Raw genomic sequence first — 15,014 nt, forward strand, 5'->3', positions numbered from 1 at the left:
GTGACATACTAATGCACTCTGGTGGCCAATCTAGCTATCACAGGCCATTGTAACTCTAATCTTTTAATACCTGATGCTGTGCACGTGTGTTAAATTAATCGACATCGGACCATTTCTTCCAGGTGCTTATAGAGTTGCCATATTACCATTTCCCGATTTTAGCGGGTACCACCGAATTTTAAAGTTCTATATTCGTCCCTCGCTTAATCATCTCTTAATCACGAAAAAACACCTGATCTTTTTTTGAAGTGAAGAAAACACTAATACGACTTTGTTCATAAGGTTGTTATATTCAACATAAAGGCTGTGGGCTACTTGCGCAATGTACGTGCGCACAGCCCTTTGCTAATAAGAAATTTGCTCTAATGCACAGTGTTTTATCTTTCTTATGCTAAACTTTAGATTATTTTGTGTTTCTTAGAGAAAAACCGTATGAACAATATCTGCCATATATTGCTTGCGTTTTTTTTTTTTTACTTGCCTTACAGATATTTTTAAAATTACAGATATCTTACTGTATTACTTACGTACTTTGCAATTTGAGACTCACATTTGTTGAACTTAATAAAACATTAATTTCAAAAACTAAATTTGTTTTACTTTAGTTTCGTTAGAAAAGTACATTGGAGGAAGTGTCACTTAACCAAAAAAAAAAAAAAAAGTAGGAAGGATCCAGGTCAGTATTTGCAATATAGAAGGTGCGCCCGAATGATAGCCAGTCGGGAGATTTTGAAGTCTGCACAAAGAAGCCGTCATAAAGTTTGTGGTCCCTTTGGAAGAAGAAAGAAACTAAACGTTGCCATACGTAGGGCCTTCTTTTCCCTTGCACCCTTTTCTCTACCCTCTCTTCCATCCGTCTAACAGTGAGTGTGTTTGGGGGAGGGATGTTTGTTTGTGAGCCTGCCTTTCTCAGGGGCGGCTCTAGGATATTTTATACCCTAGGTGAAAAACATGTTTGCGCCCCCATGATCTCCTTCTTCCCCAAACCCAACCAAAGTGAAGCCTTGTCACCCCTGACATTTTCACCACATCGTCACATTGTTAGCATTTGTTTAAGCATTAAATGAAATAAAATTCACTTCCAATGCCTCTCTCTATGGCATTAATAAGTAGGTAATCTATAAGCCAATTATTTTTTAAAAAACATTTTTATTGCTTTAGCATTTGGAATTAAATTTTACTAATATAACCACAGGGCAACAGGAAATTAAATACTTATTATAATGTAAACCATCTCGATGTCTATTGTAAATATAAATAAAAGATGATTAAGAAAAAGCAAAGATGAAGTTTGTTAATTCATTTTTAGTTCTTTCTAATCTGTGTAATTATTGTCAAAAGCTGAGTCACTTAAAAAAATGTTCACGTCAGTTGTTATCTGATTATATAAATTTGATGCTTTGTGAAAGAAGGACCTTTGAATAATCTACAGTCTAGGGCGGGAAGAGTGGAAAAGGTGTGTTTTTGGTGCTACACGGGTAGCAATGTGAAGGGTTAATATTTGAAGTAGGGCTTCTTGATTACCTTACGTAGAAACTTTGGGTCAGATACATTTATGCGAGCATCCAGAGTCTTGGATATTCAGATAATGCAGGAGATCTTCTTTCGTTATAGAATGAACAGTGGGAACACGGAAACGTACATTGGCCAGATAGGTGTTCCCCCGCTCCATAGGCCTATAGGTGAGTAGTAGATATAATTGATCTTGGGTGATCCCACTTTTCATTAACTTCCTCTTCCTAAATGTGTAGGGCGCTGGCACACGTACACTTTGGTTAAAGCTGATAAACCGTACGTCACAAAAAAAAAAAAAAAAAAAAAAATGCCATACCGCGCCTAAGCAGTCGCCTAGGTTGTCTATATGGATGAGCCGGCCCTGACCTTTATCACAATATAAAACAACAGATTTGGCAACAGTTTGGGTTTAGTTTATTGCCTGTCAGTTAGTTTCCAAGAGAGAGAAAAAACAAACAGAACAGTATGAAAAGAAACCGCACACGAGGGCGGCTTTCCTTTGTGAGCAAGTGGCTGTCTTTAGAGTGAGGCTACTATACACAAGTTCACATGAGCACTTACGGTTTAGAATTCCTCGCTTTTCTAATTTTAAAATTGGCAACCCTCGGTGCTTAACTTTTTCTGTGAGTCAATGTAATAATAGTAGTACCGCATAATAACCATTTAGTCACAATATAAGTAGGCTACAAATAATTATTTAAGCAAAACTTGTGCATATCATTGTAGTGCAGTATTTTTTTTTACCAGCTTTGATCTTAATGAAACTTCAATTGTTGCGTAATAGTCATTTTATGTTTTTAAGGTAATTAATTTTAACGGTTCTTGGTTACAATTTGGTTATAGTGATCGTAAGTTAAATAACTGTAAGAAACAGCGTTTGGTTCCTGGTAAATCAAATATAAATTCTGTAAATCTGGCTTTCACAGTTTTTCAATACTTCCAGCAACATCAATAATTTTTTCAACAATAAAAATAGTTAATGCTATTGTTTTCCTTTTCTTAAAAAAAAGCTTTAAAACAAAGAATTGCGGGCAATGTAGAGAGAGCAATTATAATTAAAACAGGCTAATTCGGCCATTTTGGCACGAGCCATCTTAATACATAATCTTATTTCAAACAATTTTACTTTAAGGCTCCGTCATACAAGCGAGAAAACTTAAAACCGAGGAACAGGGGTAAAAAGGGCGTGATTTTTGAGATGTTATTTGCGTGGCTTTTACCACTGACGTAGCAGATACGTCACGAGATTGACAGATTCTCTCAAGCCAAAATCCCTTGCACCGCCGCAATGGTCAGAATCCGAGTCAGGAAATAGTCCTTACATTCTACACGTTGAAGCCAACGGCTCAGCTGACGAGAAAGTCTTGGACTTGGGGGTGAAACAAACTATTCTGTGTGGGGCGAGTGCTGCGGAAATTGTGGTGTGGACGAGAATCCGTGAAATCCCGGCGAAGACCTCTTTTGTCCTGTGTGCTCGCATATATCTGCTTCGAAATGCAACGGGCAGGAGGAGGGAGAAGTTGGCACTTGCTTGCAGGGGATAATGCTGAAAACCTGTTTGGCTCGAACATAGAAGCATCAAGTGCCCATCAGCCAACAAATCCATCCATACGACACGATTGCCCTGGCGCATAGAAGAGCCAGTTCGAACTGTTCAAAGTATGCGAAGAGAAAAGAAGGATGAGGGCAACTCCCTGCAAGATAATACCGAAGACTTTCTGACGACCCATAATCAACATTCTCCGTAGCAGAATGGTAGATAATTTAATTATAACTAGGGCAAGTATATATATATATATATATATATATATATATATATATATATATATATATATATATATATATATATATATATATATATATATATATATATATGTCGGGAACAAAACAAAATACATTAGCTGTCCATATAATGAGAAAAATAACGCTCTTGACTTTCATCATAAAAGTATTTTTGGCGTTCTTCCTGTTTGCCTTTTTAGAACTTTTCTGCACATTTTTCGCGCTTTTCAGTTTATTATTATTATTATTATTATTATTATTATTATTATTATTATTATTATTATTATTATTATTATTATTATTAAATGCATACAATCACCAAAAATTCATGAAATGGAAACCACTGTGTTACACACTTTATTCAGTACGTGCAATGGTTGCGTTTCCGAAAACTTAGGATTCATCTCTTATAAGGTTCATACACGGTCCACGGTTTGTGCAAAAATTTGACCGTGTATGGAGCTGTATGAACTGTTTGCGTAAACGTTTGTGCAAACATTTTCCACATCGAACTCGTTCGAAAATTGTTTACACGAACATGATGTTTGCGCAATCACGTGGACTGTGTATGGTCATGTTTGTGCAAACACGAGGTTTATTTCTAAAGAGGCTCATAGATGTTCCACGGTTTGTGCAAACATCATGTTTTTGCAAACACGGTGTTTGCGCAAACATTCGGCCATACATGGTTCAACTGTTTGCACAAACTTCAGTTCAATTTTGAGTTTGATCGCGTAAACATGTCCACTGAAGCAGCTCGTTTAGCGATAGTAATTGCTTGTGCTTTGGAAGCGGAAAGACCTGCGTAACCAAAACGGAAGAAGAGGGTGTGGATGAAAGAGTGGTTCAAGAAACGGTCTAAGTTTAGTCATCAAAATTTACCTAGGTAATATCCGAACTTGAGATAAGTTCGACTGTGGACTATAAAAATTACTTACGAATGTATTCAACTACATGTGGTGAAATTAGGGATGGTATCGAGACGAGACGAGACTTTGTACAGTCTCGGTCTCGTCTCGGTTTAAAAATAGCTGTCTCGGTCTCGGTCTCGTCTCGTGTCAATAATCGCCGTCTCGGTCAACAAATGCTTGTCTCGATCTCGGTCTCGGGGGCCAAATCTCGGTCTCGTCTCGAAAGTCTCGAAATAAATAGGTGCAATTAAAATTGTAAAAGTATTATTATTGTAAAGTCTGTCGTTTCTGCTTCTTATTTTTGGCCTTATTCTTGACTTAAAATTATAGTATGGTGTACTTCTTCAGAGCTAATTTGCTAGCGCTGATGCCTTCCATGCGTGTGTTCCAGTTTCAATCATCAGTGGGTATATCATATCTGGGATAAAATTCTAATAGTAACCCATAATTCACTTTCAGCAAAAGATTTTCTCATATGGCCTCAATACTGCCTATACAATTAAACTCTATTAAATTAACTTCAGTACTATATAGTAGTTTATTTCCTTCCTTAGAATAAGAATTGTTCAATACATTCTAACGGATAACGCAACACATAGCAGCATGAATATATTTAATCGTACCGAAATTGAAATTTTACAATTTCTCATTTATTATTCAATACATTCTGTTTTGACTGTCATTTTAAAAACATAATATAACGTTCATTATCTGAACAAATAGGGTAAATTATTACTACAATATATTTTGTTTAAAATTGATCAAATGCTTTATTACCGTTTCACATCTACGTGTTTAATTGACACCTTATAACACGAAATTCCAGAACTTTGTGGTGGGAACTACGGCACTCATCTTTGCTATGTGTGGCCTCGGGTTGCATCACGAAACAAGTTAGATTTAAAGTCAGATGTTATGCATTGTTCGCGTCTAAATTTAAGTATATACATTCTGTTTCTTATACAAGTTCCTAAAGTTGTAATGCATTACATACGCATACGTATATCCATTGCCGTAACATATATTAAGCATATTCCTGAGCTCTTAGCGGTACATGCGATCTTTATTCGAGAAAACCAATCGTGCGTTCATTACGTTGAAATTTTATATTGATCGAAAATTACTTGCGAAACATGAACATACATATTATATAAGTATATAGGTAATTCGAGCTAGCTGTGTCTATTTTCTCTCTCTCGCCAAAACAAGTGATTCTTAACTTTGTAGTTTTCTTTTGTATTCATTTTCGTAGTTCTGCAGCAACATGAAGTATTAAATAGTCAAATATATATATATATATATATATATATATATATATATATATATATATATAGAAAATATATATATATATATATATATAATATATATATATATATAACTTATATATATATATATATATTTCGCTGTATGACTTTCGTTAAATTTTGGATCCAATTTTACCCTACCTTACCTAGTAATAGACTAGTGGTGTAATAATATAAGTCTAAAACCATATTACTACTTTGTAACTACTTAATATAGTTTGAAAAACAGTATTATAGATCTTAGTTAAGGAACCGGTTTTTCGCTTCTCCTGTAAAATTACGAAATTATGACTTGGTTTAGATTACCTCTGAGGTCTCGATATAAAATCATCACCATAATCATAATCAAGTATTATCAATCCACTGCTGGATGAAATCTTCCCAAGTTTTCTCTACAACTATCTATCTTGGGTAATTCTTTTCCAGGTTACTCCCCAGTGGTTCCTGATTTTGTCACAATTTCTTTTATCCGGACATTTCCTAGGCTGTTTTTGTGACGTGGTATCCAATCTAAAATTGTTTTCGTCTATCGATCATAATTTCGTCTTGCAATATGTCCATCACATTTTCCGGTCTATTTTTTAAACATTATTTCAATAGTACCAGTCATTAGTTGCCAAATAATTCATTTCTATATATTTGGGCTACAAATAGTTCATATCCTCTACTTTTGGAGCACAGACACGCTACTTTTTGATCTTCGGATCTGGCAACACTAACTTAATTATTTAAATCAAAACAATGTAAGAACCCCCATTTGCTGTAATGGCTAGTGCGCTTGATTTTGGTTCGCATGGTCCCGAGTTCGATTCCCGCTGGCGGTAATGTTCAACGACCGAAGTTTTTCGGATTCCACTATGATCAGTAATTCCACGTCTCCTTAGCCGCCCTAGCATAATCGTGAGACGTTAAAATAAAACAAAACAAACCAAAAATCAACGCAATGTATATTACTAACTGTAAGTCTTTGAATAATGCATATAGCTATATGGTATGGATCGAGTTTGAGATGGTCGGTGGTCAAACTATAACAAATGAAATGCAATTAGGGTGTAATTAAAATTTAAATAAAGCAGTGTTTTAATCTAAAAAATACATCAGGCCTAAGGCTTAGGCAGAACAACTAGTGCTACTGAAAAGTTGTCAGTTACGTTTAATTTCAGTTACAATTTGCTTTTACATGTATTGCTGGAACGAAAACTTTGACATTAACATAAGTAACATAAGTAGCCCAAAGACTATGAAAAACATCGTGTTTTGAAAACATTCTTGCACCATAAAACAAATTACGAGTAATTTTAAAATATTTTGCATTTTAGCTACGTTATTTGCATTATATTTATAATAATATTTAGCAATTTATTTAAGTTCGCAACACTGCTTAAAATAATGTAACTGCGACTTGTTGTAATTAAAACTACTGAACACTAATGTTATAATGTTCCTGCCATTTGAGTTATTAGAGATCTGCAAAATGTTGATGTTAGTGATATGTATTGTCCTTTGTTACACTGAATAATATATGTGCTTTTGTGGTTTAATTTAATATCTAAATTAGAAATATGTAGAGCTCTTTCGTGGCTAAGCAGTTAGCCTATGGCGTGAGAGACCCGGGTTAGATTCCCGGCGGGAGCTCATGTGGTTCAGATTCAACGTTAATCAGTAGGTTTAGTCTCATATAACCTCGCTCCTGAAAGAGGCGTTAAACTCAATTAAAAAATGAAATGAAAGTTTTGAGTTTTACGTCCCACGGTTATGCCGGTTAGGCTAAAGGAGACTGTGATGATGAGAGATGAATGAAATGGTGGAATAAAGAAAGTGGGAGGAAACGGGAGAACCCCGAGAAAACCCACGCACTAAACTAAATTAACTGAACAGAAATATGTAATATCAAACGTAGTGCAATTTGAGAAATTACAACTTTATGTTGCGTTGGAAACATTGTTGTTTATCTAGTGGTATTGCAGAGTATCTAGAAGAATTTCCCCTTCCATATTTCACACAGCATGTTAAAAAAATTCAGCCTTTTTAATATATATGACTATTATATATAACTAGATGAAATACCCATTTTTCGCATGGGACCAGTATTTGGAAGTCAAGGCCTGTGGGAGTATCACTATCTCAGCAACCGCGAAAACTATGTATTTGACACTAATATCGGTATTATTTTTACATATCTCTGTACCCCCTCCCCAGCAGGTGAACCCCGGCCTGCATGCACTGGTAGCTGAATTTGAAAGTCATCGCTAATGGAAGTGACACTATTGATCTCAGCGACCGCAAAAATTATACATTTGACACTAATATCGGCCATTTTGGATTACTTTTACATGTCTCGGTATTCCTCCTGTGATCTCAGGCCCGCAGCTGAATGGGGTGAATTTGGAGGTTAATGAGATCGGAGTTTCACCATTGATCTCAGAAACGCGAAAACTATTCGACACTAATATAGGTCATTTTGTATTATTTTTACGTCTCGGTACTCCCCTCCCCCGCAAGTGAACCACGGCCCGCATGCACTGGTAGATGAATTTGAAAGTCATCGCTAATGGAAGTATCACCATTGATCTCAGCGACTGCGAAAACTATGTACTCGACACTAATATCGGTCATTTTCTACTACTTTTACATGTTCCGGTAAACGCCCCTCCTGATTCAAAATTAAAAAAAAGAAAAAAAAAACGCTTCTTCTTGGTCTGAGGCCTGGGACATGATACTTGTCACCCAAATTTCATAACGGTCTTGGACTCTCGTCTGGTCCCCAGGCCGCACACAGGCAATCAGAAAGACAGTCACGCAGACACACAGACAAACAAACTCTTTCTTTTACTTATATTAGATATGATATACAGGCGAGGATCCAAGGGGAGTGTTAAAGGGGTTATACCTCTCCTTGACACTCAGCTATACACTGTATAAAATAGGCTTCAATCCTACTTCTTTCTTTACACTGGATAAAATGTCAAACTATGGTTTAGCCCCTCCCTCGATCGTATCCTGGATCCTCTATATATATATATATATATATATATATATATATATATATATATATATATATATATATATATATATATATATATATATATACAGTGGCGGATCCAGGATATGTTCAAGGGAGGGGCTAAACCATAATTTGCCGTTTTATCCAGTGTAAAGCTGAATTGAAGCCCATTTTATCCAGTGTAAACCTGAGCGTCAAGGGGGGGGCTATAGCCCCGTAGCCCCCCCTTAGATCCGCCCTTGTATATATATATATATATATATATATATATATATATATATATATATATATGTATAGTGGCGTATTTAGGGGGGGGCTTCCGGGCTTAAGCCCCCCCCGAAATCTTACTTACTATAATAAAGTATATGAAATATCTTGCAGAATTTTCACATTTTCAGGCAAAGCCCCCCCCCCGAAAGTTAGTAAAGCCCTCCCCGAAACAAAATCGTAAATACGCCACTGTATATATATATATGTTCAGAGAGCAAGAGAGAGACAGAGATGACTATACACATCAGCAGTGGATTTTGTTTCGGGAGAGGCTTGAGAACGTGTAAGAAATATTTGTGTTGTACGTGCAATGCGAAAAAATGATCACAAATCTATTTCGGGAGGGGCTTCAGTCCGATAGCCATCCCCAAAATACGCCACTGAACATTAGTCAACCGTTCCCATTTTACCTAATACAGCAACGAAAGAAATTTTGAGTAAAGGTCAATCTTAATAGTTGTCTATATCAACATTCGAGACGAGACCGAGACTTTCGAGACTGACCTAAGTCTCGTCTCGATTTATAGAGCTCCGTCTCGGTCTCGGTCTCGGTATATAAAAGGCCGTCTCGGTCTCGTCTCGATAATTCGAGACGATACCGAGACGAGACCGAGACTGGTCTCGGTCTCGGTACCATCCCTAGGTGAAATATCCGCCTTCTAATCTATTTTCTTCATTTTAGCCACCAATTTCTCATACGCCGCATTTTTCAGATTCCTGTTTTTATAATCTTCACTCTTTACCTTCCACAGTTCAGGTAAATTTCGATAAAGTTCAATAAATTCTCTCCAGAATTGTTGATCCCTATTCATTGACGCTATAGCGCAAGAAATAAACGTCTGTACACAGGGCCGGCGCGAGGGCGGGTCGAACCGTGCCACCGCCCAGGGCGGCAAAATTTGAAAAAGAAAATAATACTACCAAAATATAATGCTTCATAATAGATCATATGAAAAAATATAATTGTGCTCACCAGAGAATATAATTGAACTTACTTTACTCATATTCAGGAAATTCAAAGCATTTTCCCTCATTTTCAATTATCAAACTTCTAGCCACAGGTATCTCGTTCAATATTCTTCTTGCAGCAGCGTAGATAAGATTTTCAGCTATGGGACTCCACTTAGATAACAAATAGGGTAGGTTTATTATGCCTTACTTCAAACAAGTAACGACAAGAGTTGATTGTATAGCAAACCAGCTGCATGACTTTACTTTCCTTTGCTCACTCGTTATCTGGTATGACTTTTTACTCCACATAAACATAGTAAGCAAAAGTCTCCAAAGCATTGATTTCTATGCGTTGGAAGCAGTCAGGTTTTTTGAAAATATATCTGAGTACTTTGAGAGAAGCAGAAATGATGCAAAGTTTCAATTTTACTTAGTTGATATGATGGAGTTGGCATCAGCATTCCACGGATAGGTACTATAGTGCAGGCTCGAAGTCGAAAGAAGAAGAGACAGTTTCAGTACGAGACGGAGGATGAAGCTGTTGAAGATCCACAAACAAGATACAAGCAAGGGCGCCGATTCCAGGGGGACCGGGGCCCCCAAAGCTCATGTAGGCCCTCGCATTGTATTTATGAATATCAAATATTTGGCATAATTTGAATGCATAATTTGTCAAAAAAAAAAAAAAAAACCTCATATATGCCTTCTGCATCTGAATGCTCCCCCCTCCCCCAAATTTACAGAGAAATCGGCGCCCTTGGATACAAGATCGATTTTTATTACAAAGTTCTACACGTGATTGTGTTAGCTTTAGGAGAAAGGTTTGAGCAACTTAAGGATCACAGCGAGTATTTTGATTTTCTTTGCGATATAAGTAATTTTAAGGATATGCCACCTAAACTTTTATCTCAAAACTGTACTAAACTTTCCAGAATTTTAACACTCGCAAAATCGAAATATATTAACCCCAGTGATTTAAAAGACGAACTGAAAATGTTATCCGCTATAATTAAGCCTAAAACTTCACCAAAATATACTTTAATTAAGGAAAATGACTTTGTCCCTAATATCAGTGTTGCACTTAGGATTTTGTTAACCTTATCAGCAACAGTGGCAAGTGGAGAAAGATTTTCGAAACTTAGGCGCGCTATACACTGTAGCGCCCCAGAGGGCCCTAATCCCTGGCAGGCCACGGCTAAGTTTGATGTTCAGTGCCGGAGCACTGAGTTAATAGATATAAGAAAGGGGTCGCCACCTGTGAACTGCTTAGAACACAGGAAAGAAGTAAACAAATACAAAAACAGGACAAACCTGCACCTAGTTGAGGCAAAAGCAAACATAACACAACTGTACAACGGTAAACGAATCCAACCTGTGCGAGACTGCCCCCTGTACACTCTACGAGTGCACAGAGAACAGCCCTTTCCTTGTGCTGTGATTTCTTTACCAAGAAACGAACCGAAATAAGCTTGACGGCTACATATACACCCGCAAGGTTTGATTTTTTTGGAATATAACACTTGAGATAATATGGGTTGTAACATTTATTGAACTAATTATATTTTCATAAACAAAATTTGTTTACTATGCATTACACATGAGTAAATAGGATGATATAGTTTACTGACATTCAGAGCCGTAGCTAGAGGGGGGCCAGCGGGGCGCTTGCCCCGGGCGCTGGTAACAAGGGGGCGCCGAACAAGCAAGAAGAAAGGAAAAGTGTTGAAAATGAATAAACGACGCGGCGCCCTATTAAATCAATATTGTCGGTTAGCAAAGAAATGGATTTATTAAAAATTTTCTTGCGAGCTTCGCTCGCAACTCATACGTTTCAATAATAGTCACAAGTTTTTCAGTTATTGAAGAAAGTTGTTATATATGATTTTTTAATGACGATGTGATATCAAGGTGCAGAGATGTCTTATAGATTACGCAGGAGCATTTTCAAAATCAAACGGTCAGAATCTGAAATGTGTTTTGATGTTGATGAATTTGCTCAGTTAATCACGCCTTTCTACCCAATCGGGTTTATCACGATGGTGAGAATGAAGGTATGAAAAGTAGAGGAGTGAAGAGAACATGCAAGCTGTTGTTTGCGCGAGAATATTAAAAATGAAAGTAAACAAGAATAATAATAATTTCGAACTTGAAGAAGTTGTAAAATAGGGGCTTAGGAGGTCAGAACTTAACCAACGATTTTGTCTTTTCCACAGATTGATCACTACCAGTGATTTTTAAAAATTCAATTGACATACGAACTGCTTCCAATGTTTTTATTGGAATCATTTCTCCATGGTATTTTTTATGAGTATGTATCTAGTTGTGTGATATTTTTACCTATCTACATACATACAAAATATACATACATTATATATCCGTATGTATTCCGTTACATTTCACAAAAATATTTTTTACTGTAAAAGGTTCGAAATTAAAATACTATTCAAATAGAGAATAAAATTACAAAAGTTTACAATTATTACTGGAAATCTATGCTGTCACCCATTTTGAACATTTTAAAAGAACATAGTTTCTAATGTATTAAAATTTTATTTCTTATGGATAGTTTGAAACGTTGTAATTAGTTGTAAAGAGCCTGAGAAAATTCCATTAAAATCCTTCTACAATAGGGAAGCCGTGTTATACATGGAGTTAGTAATGGGGCGTTTACACTTAGTCGATTTGCGTTCGATTCAGTTGAATTGACGTCACTTTCAACTTAATCGACCGTGTAAACGGGAATTCAACTTAATCGCTTGTTGATCGAAAGCGACTAATCGACTGGCAACTGAATTAAAAGACGTTCTATTTTCTGTGGTTGAAATAATTGAACACATCCATCGATCTGATTCGGCCTACTTGCTTCGATTTAGTGGCAAATTCAGCGAGTCGATTTAGTCGTGCGACTAAATCGACCAAGTGTAAACGCCCCATAAATGCAGATGGTGGCGTTGGAAAAGTCCGGGTCTCCTGAGCACAGTGGTGATATCAGAAACCGGACTCCAGCTATGAGGCTCCAGAAAAATGGGGTCCCGAAGTTTTGGGCACGGGCTCTTTTTATACGCCTATTAAACATGGGTGGTTTAAGTTGAAGTCCGGGTCGTCTGAGCACAGTGGTAATGTCAGAAATTAGGCCCTTGTCTCAAAGGACCAAAAATGGTGTCCCGAAATCTTGAGCTCGGCTTTATTCTATTTATCTTTTAAGCATGGAGTTATTGGATACAGATTGTGGTGTTGGAAAGCTCCAGGACCTGAGGCCCCAGAAATGAGGTCCCAAAAGTTTGGGTTAGCGTCTCTTTTATTTGCCTATTTAACATGGTGTTGTAGTAGGGTGTTGGCGTTTGAAAGGTCGGGGTCGATTAACGAAAGCGGTAATGTCAGAAATTGTGCCCTGGCTGGCCTCAAAGCTCCAGAAATGAGGTTCCGAAATGTTGGGCTCGAGTCCACATTATTTCTCATTTAAGCATGGAGTTGTTGCATGCAGATGATGACGTTGGAAAGATCCGGTTCCCCTAAGCACAGTGGTGGTCAGGAACCGGGCCCCCACCATGAGGTCCCAGAAATGGGGTCCCGATGTTTTGGGCATGAGCCCCTTCTATACGCCTATTAAACATGAATTGTTGTATGAGGGTGATGGCGTTGGAAAGCTTCGGATCATCTGTCAGAGGTAATGTCAGAAATTGGGCCCTGGATTCAACGTCCCGGAAATGAGGTACCGAAATAGTGCTTTCGGGTTTCTTACATTCGGCTATTAAACAATGTGTTTTTGGAGGCAGGTGGTGGCGTTGGAAAGGTCTTGGCCCCTTGAGCAGTCCGGTGATGTCAGAAATTAGGTACGGGTCCCGAAGTTTGGGTTGTGTTGTAAACTTTTGCAATGCCTCAATCTCAATACTTGATTGCGAGAGATAAACCCATCAATTCAGCTATTAATATGCTTTTATCTTGCACAATCAGGTATTGAGATCAAATTGGACAAAAGGTTTACGACATAAATAAAAAAATTGGGGCCCGGAACCAATTTCTCATCAACGTTGTGTTCAATTGACAAAGACTTTCAACGCCACCACTTTCATCCTACAACTCCATGTTTAATAGGCAAATAAAATGAACCCGAGCCGAAGACTTCCGGGCCCCATTTCTGAGGCTTCAGGGCCCGATGCCCGGTTTCTGACATCACCGCAATGCTCAGAAGATCCAGACCTTTCCTACTCAGAAGATCCAGATCCATTCTCGTCCAACAACTCCACGTTTAATAGGCAAATAGAATGGACCCGAATCCAAAATTTCGGGAACCCTACTTCTGAAGCTTTGAGACCAGGGCCCGATTTCTGATGTTACACTGTACCCAGACGTCTAGGACCTTTCTAATGCCACCACCCATGTCCAACAACTCCATGTTTAAATGAGGAATAGAAGAGACCTGGGTCCAAAACTTCTAGATCCCATTTCTGAGACTTCGAGGCCAGGGTCCGATTTCTGACGTCACAACTGTGTTCAAGGGGCCAAAACCTTTCCAACGCTACTACCCTCGTCCAACAACTCCATGTTTAATAGGCAAATAGAATTGACCCGAATCCAAAATTTCGGAACCTCATTTTTCGGGCTTCGGGTTCCATTTCTGACATTACCAATGTGCTAATGAAATCCAGACCTTTCCATCGGCACCACCCGCGCCCAAGGATCCCACGGTTTTTTATTCGAATAGAATGAACGCGAGCCCAAAATTTCAGGACCTATCTTTATGTATTCGGGATCCGGATTAGATTTCTGATATCACCACTATGCTCAAGGGACCAAGACCTTTCGAATGCTATCAACTCCGTCCAACAACTTCATGTTTAATAGGGAATAGAAGGGACCCCTAGGCAAAAGCTTCAGAAACCCATTTCTGGGGCCTTGAGTGCCTGATTCCATTTCTGATATAACCGATGTGTTAAGGGGACAAAGATCTTTCCAACGCCATCACCCGCGTCCAAGAACTCCATGTTTAATAGTCGAATAGAAGAAACCCGAGCCCTAAACCTGACCATTTCTGAGACCTCCAGGCCTGGGCTCGATTTCTGACATTGCTGCTATGTTCAGGGAAACAGGATATTTCCAACGCCACTACCCGCGTCCACCAGCTAAATGTCTAACACGGTTTCCTTGGCGTAGGAGAATTGGCTCCATGCTCTTTCCATAACTGTGCTGCAAATGGATTTGTATACAACCAAAAGTAGTTTTGTCAAGTTAATCAGAAAGTACAAAATAAGCATCATGAAAGCAGCTCTTATTTCT

The sequence above is a fragment of the Thermobia domestica genome, chromosome 1 (assembly GCF_964235325.1).
Source record: "Thermobia domestica chromosome 1, izTheDome1.hap1.1, whole genome shotgun sequence".
Classification (NCBI taxonomy): domain Eukaryota; kingdom Metazoa; phylum Arthropoda; class Insecta; order Zygentoma; family Lepismatidae; genus Thermobia; species Thermobia domestica.